The 13,651-nt window shown below is 45.0% G+C and overlaps 1 pseudogene; it reads left to right on the top strand.

Moving 5' to 3' along the window:
* Positions 1-4,041: 4,041 nt before the first annotated feature.
* On the top strand, positions 4,042-4,159 carry LOC126471884 (5S ribosomal RNA; annotated as a pseudogene).
* The last annotated feature ends 9,492 nt before the right edge of the window (positions 4,160-13,651 follow it).

The following is a 13,651-nucleotide window of genomic DNA, read 5'->3' as shown; positions in this document are numbered from 1 at the left end:
CACTGTTCATGATTATAGCGGTCTGGTGCACAGTTCACACTCCAGCTCCAGCTCCGGAAACTCGTGTTCGGCAAGTTCGTATCTAGTTCAGGCTAAGTTCCATTATGTTCTAACCATCTGGCATGATGTAGGAGGTAATGAATAGCTTTCGCAATGGTAAGTAGTAAAGCGAACGGCATGTTCTCTTCCTTCTACAAGTAAATGAAACCATACAAATATGATCATAAGTATATAAATAGCCTGCTGAAATAGTTTATGCAAGAATACACGAATAACTTAGAACTACTTAATTTTTTTAAACTTCCCAAAATTCCAACGGCAGAATTCAGCACAGTTTCTGTCTCTGTACGCAACTTCCTATGTCGCTCTTCTCAGTAGTTTTTGACGTTCGTTTATGAGAGTATAAATGTTGCTAATGCAAGCAACTGAGTCGACTTATTTTTAATTATTTTCTGTATACTTCAATACTTCAAGTTTCTTCCATCACTACAAATAATAACCAGTCAGTGAGGTTTAGTGGACGTATTACCTGAGTGGTATATAGCAGCATGAAGAAGGAATACGTCCAGTTTACGGTCAGTGAAGCCCCGCGTAAAGTTGTAGAAAACCACTGATAAAAGGAATGAAATTCTTGATGAAACAGTTTTCACTATAACTTTGTTTGTTGGCAACTAATGCTTGTTCAAACTACTTTCTCTAACTGAAGACGTGGCTTGTATCTAATGTACATATCGTTGAATAGCAATTTCAGAAGAAATATATGCTAGGTAGTGTACAATTATCGAGAAAATTGTTAAAAAAATGAACAACCACTATTGAATCTGTACTCCTAGGTTAGGAAACAAACTACTCAGTTCTTCAAAATGTTGTACAGCATTTTAAAGTCCTAAGCACATACCTTGTCGGGCTGTGCAGATATACGCGACATTATTTTGAATATATACTTTATCACAGGATATCAGCTTGAAGCTGCATTCTCGTCAGATTCATATCTATAGCTGTCGATACTATATACCTGTTTCAGTTTTATGCAAGCTCACCGGAACTGTGCAACGAACACCTAGCAGTTGTACTTATACAACCACAAAACATTCGAAACATGTTCTTATGAAATTTTCAACATGCTCCAGTCGGTGTGAAACGCCCTGTGTACGACGAGGGTGCTGTGTCCTTTCTCAGCTCTTGAGGAGGTGAGGACGAGTGGGTCAGCGAAGTTTATGCGATCTCGCGCACAGCTGCGCGCGGTTCCTGCTCTCGTGTCGGCCACAGAGGCGCGTAATTTCCGCGGAGATAAGCAGCTGAATGGCTGGCATTGTGGCCGCTATCTACTGCCGCCGTCAGTACGTCACACCACCGGAGGCGCAAACAAAGCAGCTCATTCGGTGTCGTACGCTACTCCCTTCACCAGGTGCGAATATTTCTTCTTCGAATCGCTGCCCGTCGATTATCTCAACTCCATGGCTATTCCATGTGAACTAGATACCACCATGGTCCAGTCTCTCCATTCCACAACTGCACTGGGTTTCGGTGCCCTTTCTTTAATGTAACATTCACTGCATGTTTCATTACGACCGTGTGTCCAGCATTGCGCAGGGACCAATACGGCGGAGACAAGCTCCCTCGAACTTTGGAAACTAGCGTATTGAATTTATTCGAACTAGAAGAGTCAGGAGCTGTCTTGAGAAAAAGTCCGAGAAAATGACTGTGCCATTTCCCACTCCAAATTTGTGAGCACAAATTCAGACAGAAACCCTGAAAAGTAACAATAGTACGTCGACTGGCAAGTTCAGATATAATGGTTCCTGTCAACAAAAACCGGTTGTAAAACTGTAACAGACACACTAGCGGAGTGCACTCTTTCATTTTTCTGCAAGAAGTAACAGCATGATCTTTCGTTGGTTGTTTGTTTTCTGAAAACAGATTGCAGTATGTTGTTCATATACCTGTTAGAAGTTTTCGTTTGGTAGAAAAAGTGGAAAAAGACAGGTCCAAAACTTGGTGTTGAAGTAATTTCATACCACAGTCCTGTATTCATATGACGCAAAGGCTTGTGATGTAACTATCAAGGGACTCCAGCGTCGAATGTTCTGCGAGTTCATGCACCTCAATTAATGCAGCCATGCTTCGTTAGAGAAAACAGCTCTTCAGGATCACCCCCTCAAACACGCACAGACTGCAATATCCAGTTGCAGTACCAACGACGAGGAGCAGTATCTCAACTGGTCAAGGTGCACTACCGTCATTTTGTAAGGTTGCAGGTTTTGTTCACAACCCTGTGAGCAGAAACTATTAAAACACCAGGCTGAAGTGCAAAAACGATAAACGATTTTCTCGTGCTTTTTTCCATCGCCGCTCCTAACTTGTCTAGTATATTTCCGGCTAAAGCCGCTATTCCAACTGCCACAGTCCGAGAAACGGCCGTAGTGAATACAACCATCGGTGTCTGCTTTCCCTGTATCGGTTCCCGCGGAACGCCTGGCACAAGGCTTTAACCTTACTTGGAACGCTACGTTCAATGACAGGTTTACAAAAGGTAAGGAAGTCAAGAAAACAGTGATGAATAAAAATGTATCTATAGGACGTAGGACACAGCACAACAACAATATACGAAAACGCAGTAACAAACCAAAAAAATTCTGACTTACACCATGTGTGAAGTGTAAAAAATTCACTGACGGAAAAAAATGGCAACAGCAAGGAGTTGAGCAACATAAACGAAAGTTGGTAGGTGTGTTTCTACATCTGAAAGATGGTGTCTATTCAAAATTCGCCCCACTCACGTAAGTGTGCAACTAGTTACGCCACTATGAGGATGCAAATAACGTTTGATTTAAATACATACTGCAACGGTTGTGAGAGTTCGTTACCTTTGAGATTGGACGTGGTGAGTTGATGCTAGTCAAGAATGCCTTTAAGGTGACAAAGACGCCACTATCAACACCTCACTGAGATTGAACGAGGTCGGATAACAGGGTTACGAGAATCTGGATGTTCGTTCTACGACTGTGCAGAAAGACCTGGCAAGAATGTAGCCACTGTACATGATTGCTGGTAGTGGTGGTCACGAGAATGTTTGGTCCCAAGAAGATCGGGCTCCGCACGGCTACGTGGCACTACGGGGAAGGACGACTGTAGTGCCCGGCGTATGAATCTGATGCATCGTACCTCATCTGCAGCAGCAATTTGAGAAGCAGTTTGCACCGCAGTGATATAACGAACTGTTACAAATCGGTTACTTCAAGGATAGCTCAGAACAAGACGCCCTTTAGCATGCATTCCACTGACCCTAAACCACCACCAACTGCAGCTTCCGTGGTGTCAAGCGAGAGCTCATTGGAGGGCAGGGTGGAGGTTTTTGTGTTTTCTGATGAAAGTTGGTTCTGTCTCGGTGCTAGTGATGGCCATTCGTTGGTTAGAAGGAGACCAGTTGAGGACCTGAACTCGACCTGTCTGCAGCCTAGACGCACTGGATCTACAGCTGGAGCCATGGTCTACGGTGCGATTACGTATAACAGTAGGTGCACCGACGTGGTTATTCCACGCATCCTGACTGCAAAATCGCACATCAGTCTGGTGATTCCATCTGTTGTGCTATCATGCCTGGGGTGTTTTCCAATAGGATAACAGTCTCCCACATACCGCTGTTGTAACCCAACATGCTCTACAGAGTGTCAACATGTTGCCTTGGCCTGTTCGATCACCGGATTTGTCTCCAATCGGGCGCATATGTTACATGATCGGATGACAATTCCAGTGTTATCTGCAAACAGCGTTATCAGTCTCTGTATTGACCTTTCAACATGCATGGAACTCCATCCCACAGATTGACATCCGGCACCCTCACAACATAATAAATGCATGTTTACATGCTTGCATTCAACATACTGGCGGTTACACCTGTTTTTAATGTACCAGCTTTTCACATTTGCAATGGACTATTCACACTTATATTAACCTGTGATCTTGCTATGTTAATCACTTAAATATGTTACCTTGAATAATTTATTCCCACAATTCATTAGACTACATTAATTACTTTTTGCCAACAGCCTTGCCGCAGTGGTAACACCGGTTCCCGTCAGATCACCGAAGTTAAGCGCTGTCGGGCTGGGATAGCACTTGAATGGGTGACCATCCGATCTGCCGAGTGCTGTTGGCAAGTGGGGTGCACTCAGCCCTTGTGAGGCAAACTGAGGAGCTACTTGATTGAGAAGTAGCGGCTTCGGTATTGGAAACTGACATACGGCCGGGAGAGCGGTGTGCTGACCACATGCCCCTCCATATCCGCATCCAGTGACGCCTATGGGTTGAGGATGACACGGCGGCCGGTCGGTACCTATGGACCTTCATGGCCTGTTCGGGAGGGGGGTTAATTACTTTTTGTGTTGTGACTTTTTTCGTTACTGTGCATGTGCCAACTTGGTATACTACGAAACAGAGTGTGGTTATTCCGAGCAATAATATAGCTCATCTATGATGGGTTATGCTGTTGATGAGGATGCTCTAGAATTGTGTATCAGATCAAACACAGTTGTTATGTCAAGGTACTGTCGGAGCATTAATCTAATAGAGGAGGCTAAAGAAATAACTCATATTCCAAAGCAACACATACTATATTAAATTCAAATCAGGAGAGCAATGTGACTACTCTAGTCTCTGAAATCTTTGCTGACTCCCATAGAGGATAACTCACAGGTGGCTCTACCAGCTTAGCCATTATTTGTCCGAATGTTATACAACGTTCCATTAACATATGGACATACATTAATACCTGCTACTTAGCTAAAGGAGGGCTATGCACATATGGATATGTGAGGGCCCACACATAATTCTGACGATGTAAATTACGTGGATACTATTTTAAATCATAGGCAAGTACGTTACATGCTGCGTTGTTAGTCTTGGGTGTGTTTCAATAATAGCTGCAGGGGCTGTTTCCTATTAAGGTCGGCAGCGACTTTCACTTGACGTACGAATGCGCGTATACTGACTGTCGTAGGCACAGGATTGTGCTCGTGACCATACCGTCTGGGTCGGCGGGCGATTAGGAGAGCCTTGCACTCCTATGGAGCACACGGCCGCAGGCACCTAATGACCAGTCTCCACACAAGGCAACGCAGCGCAATGGGTAGCACCTGTGGTATAGGAAAGTCGGTCTGGAGATGTTTACAGTCTATTTGGTGTTGAGCAGTGCCTTCTGATAAACTATACAAAAAATATAAGGTAGGTGTGACTAGAAGAATGAGTGAGTGCAGCGAGGTCCTAAAACCCCGAGCTCATCATAAGAGAGTACAGGGTGGGATCGAGCGACTTTGTACATCAAGCAGGTCTACATGACAAGTAGCTTAAGAACAACTTTCTCTAGCGGACAATACGCCTCACACAAGTACACTACGGCAAATGACGTCTCACTATTATGTGTCAGGGGCGCATTGGTAGCTAACAACTGTTTTTCCCTCTGATGCACTCGCAGCAAGATATAATCGTTATTTCACTATTGGTTCGATTACAATTGAAGACAATCATCTTGCTCGGCTTGGAACTTATATTCACATTATATCAGTGTTTCGGAATTAAATTTGAGTTTTTAAATTTCACATTCTGCATAACGCAATTTATTTCTTTTCCTATTTACCTAAACATGTTTCGACATCTACGAGTCGTCTGCTGTGGGTCTCTGTTCATTTCTGTAGTAATATTAAATAACTTTTATGGAATTTTTTTCTATGTTCATGTACATTTTTATTTTGTTTCGGTAGCTCATCTAAATTACATTAATTGTGAAAGATTTTTGTTCAGGTTTGGCTGTTTTTATACATTTTTAGCGTTTGATCATGTCATCTACGAAGTAGTCGGAAGAATTTAATTAAATAGTTATTAATTTAGAAATACCTTTTCGAGATTAGTAGCTGTATATGCTCTGTACGCTCTTTTTTCTTCCTATTTTGTATCTTTGGTGTGTTTCCCTTTTCTTTTGTAATTACATACGTTGTTTTCACACGATTTTTTTCGCAAAAACGAGATTTGAAAAATCCTCTTATTGCCATACTTTTCGGGAAATGCTATGTTATTGTCACCGCCCACATGTTCATCACTTTGTTTCTATTCATTGTAGTTTTGGATGAGCAACCGAACCAAAATAAAAAATGTACACGTATATAGGAAAACATCCATGAACTTTGTTTAATATTACTACAGAAATGAACAGAGACCTCCAGCAGATGACTTGCAGGTGTCGAAACATGTTTAGGTAAATAGGAAAAGAAATACATTGTGTTTCGCAGAATGTGGAGTTTAAAACACAAATGTAATTCCTAAACACTGACATAACGTGAACAGGAGCTTCCAAGCTCAGCAAGATGATTACCTTCGAATGTTGTGCAATTATCTACATGTACTTCACACTCCGCAAGCCACCTCGAGGTGTGAGGCGAAGGGTACTGTCCGTACCACTAACTGAGCCCTCCAACTCAGTTCCAGCAAGTGGGAAGAACGGCTATCGCTAAGCCTCTGTATTGGCTCTAATTTCCGAGAATTTTCTCCTCGAAGTTATTATGCGAGACGCATGTCAGACGAAGTAATATGTTATCCGACTCTTCCTGGAAAAGTTCTATCCTGAAATTTGAAGAGTGAATCTCTCTGTGACGCACAACGCCTCTCTTGTAACGTCTGCCAATGGAGTTTGTTGAGCATCTCCATAACGCTCTAGCACCGGGTAAACGATCCCGTGACGAAACGCACCACTCTTCGTTGGATCTTCTCCATCTCTTCTATCAGTCTTACATGGTAGGGATCCGAGAAACGTAAGCAATGCACAAGAGTTGGTCGAACAAGCCCCTTATAACCCACTTCCTTCGTGGATAAGTTACATTTCCTTAAGGTTCTTCCTATGAATCTGACTCTGGCACCTACTTTTCCCACTGTTCATTTCACTTAAGGTCGCTCTGGATAGTTACTTCTCGAAGCTTTACTGTAGATACTGTTTCCAGCGATTTGTCATAAATAGTGTAGATGTACAGTAGTGAATAAAGTCTTGCCGGTGCATGATTTTGTGCACGAACTGACCTCTCGATTATGTTCCATAAATGTTCGATGGGATTAACGTCGGGCGATCTGGGTGGCCATATCATTCATTCGAATGGTCCAGAGCGTTCTTCAAACCATTCGCGATAAATAGCGGCCTGGTGACATGGCACATTGACAGCCATAAAAATTGCATCCTTTTTTGGGAATATGAAGTCCATGAAAGGCTGCAAATGGTCTCCAAGCAGCCAAACATAACCATTTCCGGCCAATGATCGGTTCAGTTGAACCAGAGGACCCAGTCCATTCATGTAAACACAGTCCACATTATTATGCAGCCACCACCAGCTTGCACAGTGCCTTGTTGACAACCTTGGTTCATTGCTTCGTAGTGTGTGTGCCACACTCCAAGTCTACAATCAGCTCTTACCAAGTGAAATCAGAACTCATCTGATCAGGCCACCGTTTTCCAGTCGTCTGGGGTCATACCGACATGGTTACGAGCCCAGGAGAAACTCTGAGGGCGATGTCGTACTGTTACTCGCGTCGGTCGTCTGCAGCCATAGCCCATTAACGCCAAACGCACTGCCCACGGATACGTTCGTCGTACGTCCCACATTTATTTCTGCGGTTATTTTAAGCAGTGTTGCTTGTCTGTTACCACTGATAACTCTACGCAAACGCCGCTGCTCACGGTCGTTAAATGAAGACCTGAGGCCACAGTGTTGTCACTGGTGAGAGGTTATGACTGAAATTTGGTACTCTCGGCACACTGTTGACATTGTGGATCTCGGAGTATTGAATGACACCTGTTCACATGAAACACCTGAGCGTAAATGGCAGCCCTGCCAATGCACTACCCTTTTATACCTTGTGCAAGCGATACTACAGCCATCTGTATATTTGTATATCACTATCGCGTGACTTGTCACGGCAGTGTACACTCCTGGAAATGGAAAAAAGAACACATTGACACCGGTGTGTCAGACCCACCATACTTGCTCCGGACACTGCGAGAGGGCTGTACAAGCAATGATCACATGCACGGCACAACGGACACACCAGGAACCGCGGTGTTGGCCGTCGAATGGCGCTAGCTGCGCAGCATTTGTGCACCGCCGCCGTCAGTGTCAGCCAGTTTGCTGTGGCATACGGAGCTCCATCGCAGTCTTTAACACTGGTAGCATGCCGCGACAGCGTGAACGTGAACCGTATGTGCAGTTGACGGACTTTGAGCGAGGGCGTATACTGGGCACGCGGGAGGCCGGGTGGACGTACCGCCGAATTGCTCAACACGTGGGGCGTGAGGTCTCCACAGTACATCGATGTTGTCGCCAGTGGTCGGCGGAAGGTGCACGTGCCCGTCGACCTGGGACCGGACCGCAGCGACGCACGGATGCACGCCAAGACCGTAGGATCCTACGCAGTGCCGTAGGGGACCGCACCGCCACTTCCTAGCAAATTAGGGACACTGTTGCTCCTGGGGTATCGGCGAGGACCATTCGCAACCGTCTCCATGAAGCTGGGCTACGGTCCCGCACACCGTTAGGCCGTCTTCCGCTCACGCCCCAACATCGTGCAGCCCGCCTCCAGTGGTGTCGCGACAGGCGTGAATGGAGGGACGAATGGAGACGTGTCGTCTTCAGCGATGAGAGTCGCTTCTGCCTTGGTGCCAATGATGGTCGTATGCGTGTTTGGCGCCGTGCAGGTGAGCGCCACAATCAGGACTGCATACGACCGAGGCACACAGGGCCAACACCCGGCATCATGGTGTGGGGAGTGATCTCCTACACTGGCCGTACACCACTGGTGATCGTCGAGGGGACACTGAATAGTGCACGGTACATCCAAACCGTCATCGAACCCATCGTTCTACCATTCCTAGACCGGCAAGGGAACTTGCTGTTCCAACAGGACAATGCACGTCCGCATGTATCCTGTGCCACCCAACGTGCTCTAGAAGGTGTAAGTCAACTACCCTGGCCAGCAAGATCTCCGGATCTGTCCCCCATTGAGCATGTTTGGGACTGGATGAAGCGTCGTCTCACGCGGTCTGCACGTCCAGCACGAACGCTGGTCCAACTGAGGCGCCAGGTGGAAATGGCATGGCAAGCCGTTCCACAGGACTCCATCCAGCATCTCTACGATCGTCTCCATGGGAGAATAGCAGCCTGCATTGCTGCGAAAGGTGGATATACACTGTACTAGTGCCGACATTGTGCATGCTCTGTTGCCTGTGTCTATGTGCCTGTGGTTCTGTCAGTGTGATCATGTGATGTATCTGACCCCAAGAATGTGTCAATAAAGTTTCCCCTTCCTGGGACAATGAATTCACGGTGTTCTTATTTCAATTTCCAGGAGTGTATTTTATATACATGCACGTGAAAGAGAGAGAGAGAGAGAGAGAGAGAGAAACAGAGAGAGACCGGCGGGGGGGGGGAGTGGTTTCGGTGTTCCTTTAATAAGCAAATCTTCAGTAGAGAGTGCAATCCGTAGATGAACATCAATCTTGACTGACGAAATACGGAAGTAATTACAGTTCACAAGTATAAATAACTTCATTTCCATACACCTACCCACTTACAATTTGACGTGATCGACGTCAAGGAATGTGGGTTGATCCAAAACAACATGACACCTTTCATACAAATATTTACCTCAACCAGAAAAGCTGAAATGTTGACAGAGGGGGTACAGTCGATACCTCCAGTGTAAAACGGCTAAACGAGAAGGTTTCATTAGAAATCATTGAAAGGTAACTTGTTTGGACTGTTTAATTGATTGAGAATGTTAACAAAATTTAGTATACTAACAACATTTATATTCCCAAACCAGACATAAATTATACTACACAAGCTATAGATTGAATACCTTAAACAACTAACAGGTGATTTAATACTCCACTGGGTGGCTCCTGGTTGGCAAAGACAGTTTAACTAGGTGATCAGTGAGTCAAGTACTGTGGCCCTAAAAATGTGGATAATGCAAGCTGAACTGATCTGACGCTGAGCAGACTTTGATTGATCAAATCTACTGGATTTTCTGTACATAGGTGCAGCTGAGAGCAAGTGGCGATTGACATCAGTACACCCTGACAATGCCGGAGTGGCAGTACGTTGCCCGGTTAATTCCGTGCGGCGACATGCCTTGCAGCTGGCGCGATGTGTGCGTCGGAGGAGGTGAGACTTGTAGGCGGAACCTGTGAATCGACCACGGCCACAAAAGAAATGCAAAAATCTCATGGTCTAGCGATCAGGCAGACGGATCGCAATTTACTCTCTACCAGAGCCCTAAAATCACGGTAGATTTTAGTGTGTGACATATCTGTTCCCTCGACGTACCAAGGACCACTTTGGCTGACTTATATGACAGAGTGCTAAAGGATACCAAACGTAAAGACTGGCAAACCAAACACGAATAAGTGTGCCCTCGGCAAACGAGTAATCCGAGGGGTTGGAAGTCACACTGTCGGTACAGTAAGAACTTTACCACAGGCTTCCCCTGTCTAAACTGCTCTGAAGTGAAGTCAGTCTCAGGACAGGTCCCAAGTACCAACCACTCCTGCCAGAGCTTTGACCAGCAGTCCATTACCAGCCCAAAGTCCCACGCCCCCGTGCTTCACACCACTGCAAAAAAACTGTTTTCCCGCAAAGTGCATGAGTGATACCGCCTTCGCCAGCCGCTGTGGCCGAGCGGTTCTAGGCGCTTCAGTCAGGAACTGAGCTGCTGCTATGGACACAGGTTCGAAACCTGCCTCAGGCATAGATGTGTGTGATGTCCTTAGGTTAGTTAGGTTTAAGTAGTTCTAAGTCAAGGGGACTGATGACCTCAGATGTTAAGTCCCATCGTGCTTACAGCCATTTCAACCATTTGACACCTCCTTCACCCCATCTTGAGACAATCACAAGGCTCTAGAGGCGCTAAATCTCCCCTCCCACATGACAGCATAAACTCATGTCCTACCAAGGCAAGACGTAAGAAACCGGCATTTCTAAAAAAAAAAAAGAAAAGAAAAAAAAAAAAAAAGAAACCGCCAGTTACAGGCTTCTTTAAGTTTTCACAGGGGGAAGAGATGATTTTCTTCAAATTCGTGTTGCTTCCCATGACAACAAGCAAACAGATACCATTTGAAAGATCTTTATCTAAATCGCCTGTACCTTGGAGCTCATTAGTACTAGCTATGAGGTGTAATAAAGATTCTATCTCTAAACGTTTCTCAGATGCCGGAGTTTTCTTATACAACAGAGGCGGTGGAGTGAAGTGATTCGTTCACTGGCCTACTTACACTACTGGCGAACACAAAAACAAGTCAATTTTTAATATATGTGGCTCTGCACACAATGTCTGGTTTACGACTCCACTGGGCAGACGTGTTCCTTTAGACCAGTGCTCCCGCCCAGGCTTCTGCTGGCGTCACAGCAGGTATGGTGGCATTGTTCTGCTGGAGCCCTGTCTAGATGAGGGGCTGTCCTGTCTGCCTGTATGGCTGTGGGACTGTTCGGCAAGGTTTACTAAGGGATGGGCTCACCAACAGTTGCTTTCAACTCCCAACAAGCTGTTTCTATGAGCCAAGATTCATATAAATACCTCATGCTTTTAGCACCCTATCAAGCTCCATTAATGTCTGCTCAGGTCGTTAAGTTTCTGAAGTCTCGCTCAAGGTGCTTTAGGTTGTAATAAAATGTTTAATAATTTTCCATATGCGAAAAATAGGTGAGAGTATCTTGTCCTCTATCATTATAACAGCAGATTTTCTGCTGCCATCTATAGCTCTTGTCAGAAACTGTAGAATATACACTAGGATGTCTGTCCTATGACGCAGTTGGTGAGATTAACACATAACCCACCTATCTTGGGACTGAACGCTCACTTTGTATTACTGTTATGGTGGAACTCGTTGCCATTGGACTCTGGAACAATCAAAGAGCATCATGTGGAGTCAACAATCGCATTGTATTTTCTGGCTGCGTAAGTGGTGTGTATGAGTGATGAATACACACCACTGAAAAAGTGTTAAATTTCTGATTGCGTGTTCAGCGATAACTAGAGAAAGTACCAAAAGATATACCGTAGCGGTGGCGCGGTTCCAGACTGAAGCGCCTAGAACCGCTCGGCCACTCCGGCCGGCCTGGAAGCAAGGCTTGAGAAAAATCAAGAGACGTTCATAGCATTTGTCGACATACAGAAAGCGTTCGACAATGTAATATGGTGAAAAATCTTCGGAATTCTCTGGTTAATAGCCCTAAGCTACAGGGACAGAGCGGTTAAATATAATACGTACAAGGAATAGAGCACCCAATGCGAAATGCTCAGATTTGAAATGGGATTAGGTAGGGATATATTCTTTCGTCTCTACTGTTCATCGAAGAAGTATTGACGGAAATAAGAAAAAAGTTTCAGAAGACGGGGTTAAAATTCAGGGGGAAAGGATACCAGAGATAAGGTCCTCAGTGAAAGCGAGGAAGAATTGCAGGAGCTGTTGAATGGAACGAACAGTCTAGTCAGTACACACTATTAATTCAGAGTAAACCGAAGAAAGATGGAAGTAATGAAGATCAGCAGAAATGTGAAACTTCCTGGCAGATTAAAACTGTTTGCCGGACCGAGACTCGAACTCAGGACCTTTGCCTTTCGCGGGCAAGTGCTCTACCATCTGAGATACCCAAGCACGACTCAGAAATGTGACTAGCGATGATCTTAACGTCGAAACAGGGGACCACAAAGTAAGCAAATTGATGGAGTTCTGCTACCTTGCAAGCAAAATAAGAATCGTTTAGTAGAGGAACATATAGAAGACTCTGATAGAAATAAGGATGACAATAATAAAACATGTGTTAGGGTACCAAGGAATAACTTGCATAGTACTTGAGCAAAACGTAGAAAGGTAAAAACTAGACGGGGAGACAGAGATTCGAATATATCCTACAAACATGTGAGCGTATTGAGTGCAACTATTACTTTGAGAGGAGAGGAATTCATAGCGGGCTGCATCAAACCGTTGATTACCACAAAAAAAGATATGTGTCTATCATCCATTATAGGCCGCAGTTAGAGACACTGATATTACGCGTCTTGCTCATCCTTTTTTCGAGTGTCTCGTCAATGGCCAGTACAAAATTCAAGTAATGATGTGCAAATATAAATAACCAGGTAAATGTCAGTATATGTGTCACACTGTTCGAAGACGACTTACATCTACATCTAAATTCTACATTTATACTCCGCAAGCCACCCAACGGTGTGTGGCGGAGGGCACTTTACGTGCCACTGTCATTACCTCCCTTTCCTGTTCCAGTCGCGTATGGTTCGCGGGAAGAACGACTGTCTGAAAGCCTCCGTGCGCGCTCTAATCTCTCTAATTTTACATTCGTGATCTCCTCGGGAGGTATAAGTAGGGGGAAGCAATACATTCGATACCTCATCCAGAAAAGCACCCTCTCGAAACCTGGCGAGCAAGCTACACCGCGATGCAGAGCGCCTCTCTTGCAGAGTCTGCCACTTGAGTTTATTAAACATCTCCGTAACGCTATCACGGTTACCAAATAACCCTGTGACGAAACGCGCCGCTCTTCTTTGGATCTTCTCTATCTCCTCCGTCAAACCGATCTGGTACGGATCCCACACTGAT

The sequence above is a fragment of the Schistocerca serialis genome, chromosome 3, assembly GCF_023864345.2.
Source record: "Schistocerca serialis cubense isolate TAMUIC-IGC-003099 chromosome 3, iqSchSeri2.2, whole genome shotgun sequence".
NCBI classification, from domain to species: domain Eukaryota; kingdom Metazoa; phylum Arthropoda; class Insecta; order Orthoptera; family Acrididae; genus Schistocerca; species Schistocerca serialis.
Note: the sequence above shows the minus strand (reverse complement) of the source record. Positions and strands in the feature narration are given on the sequence as shown.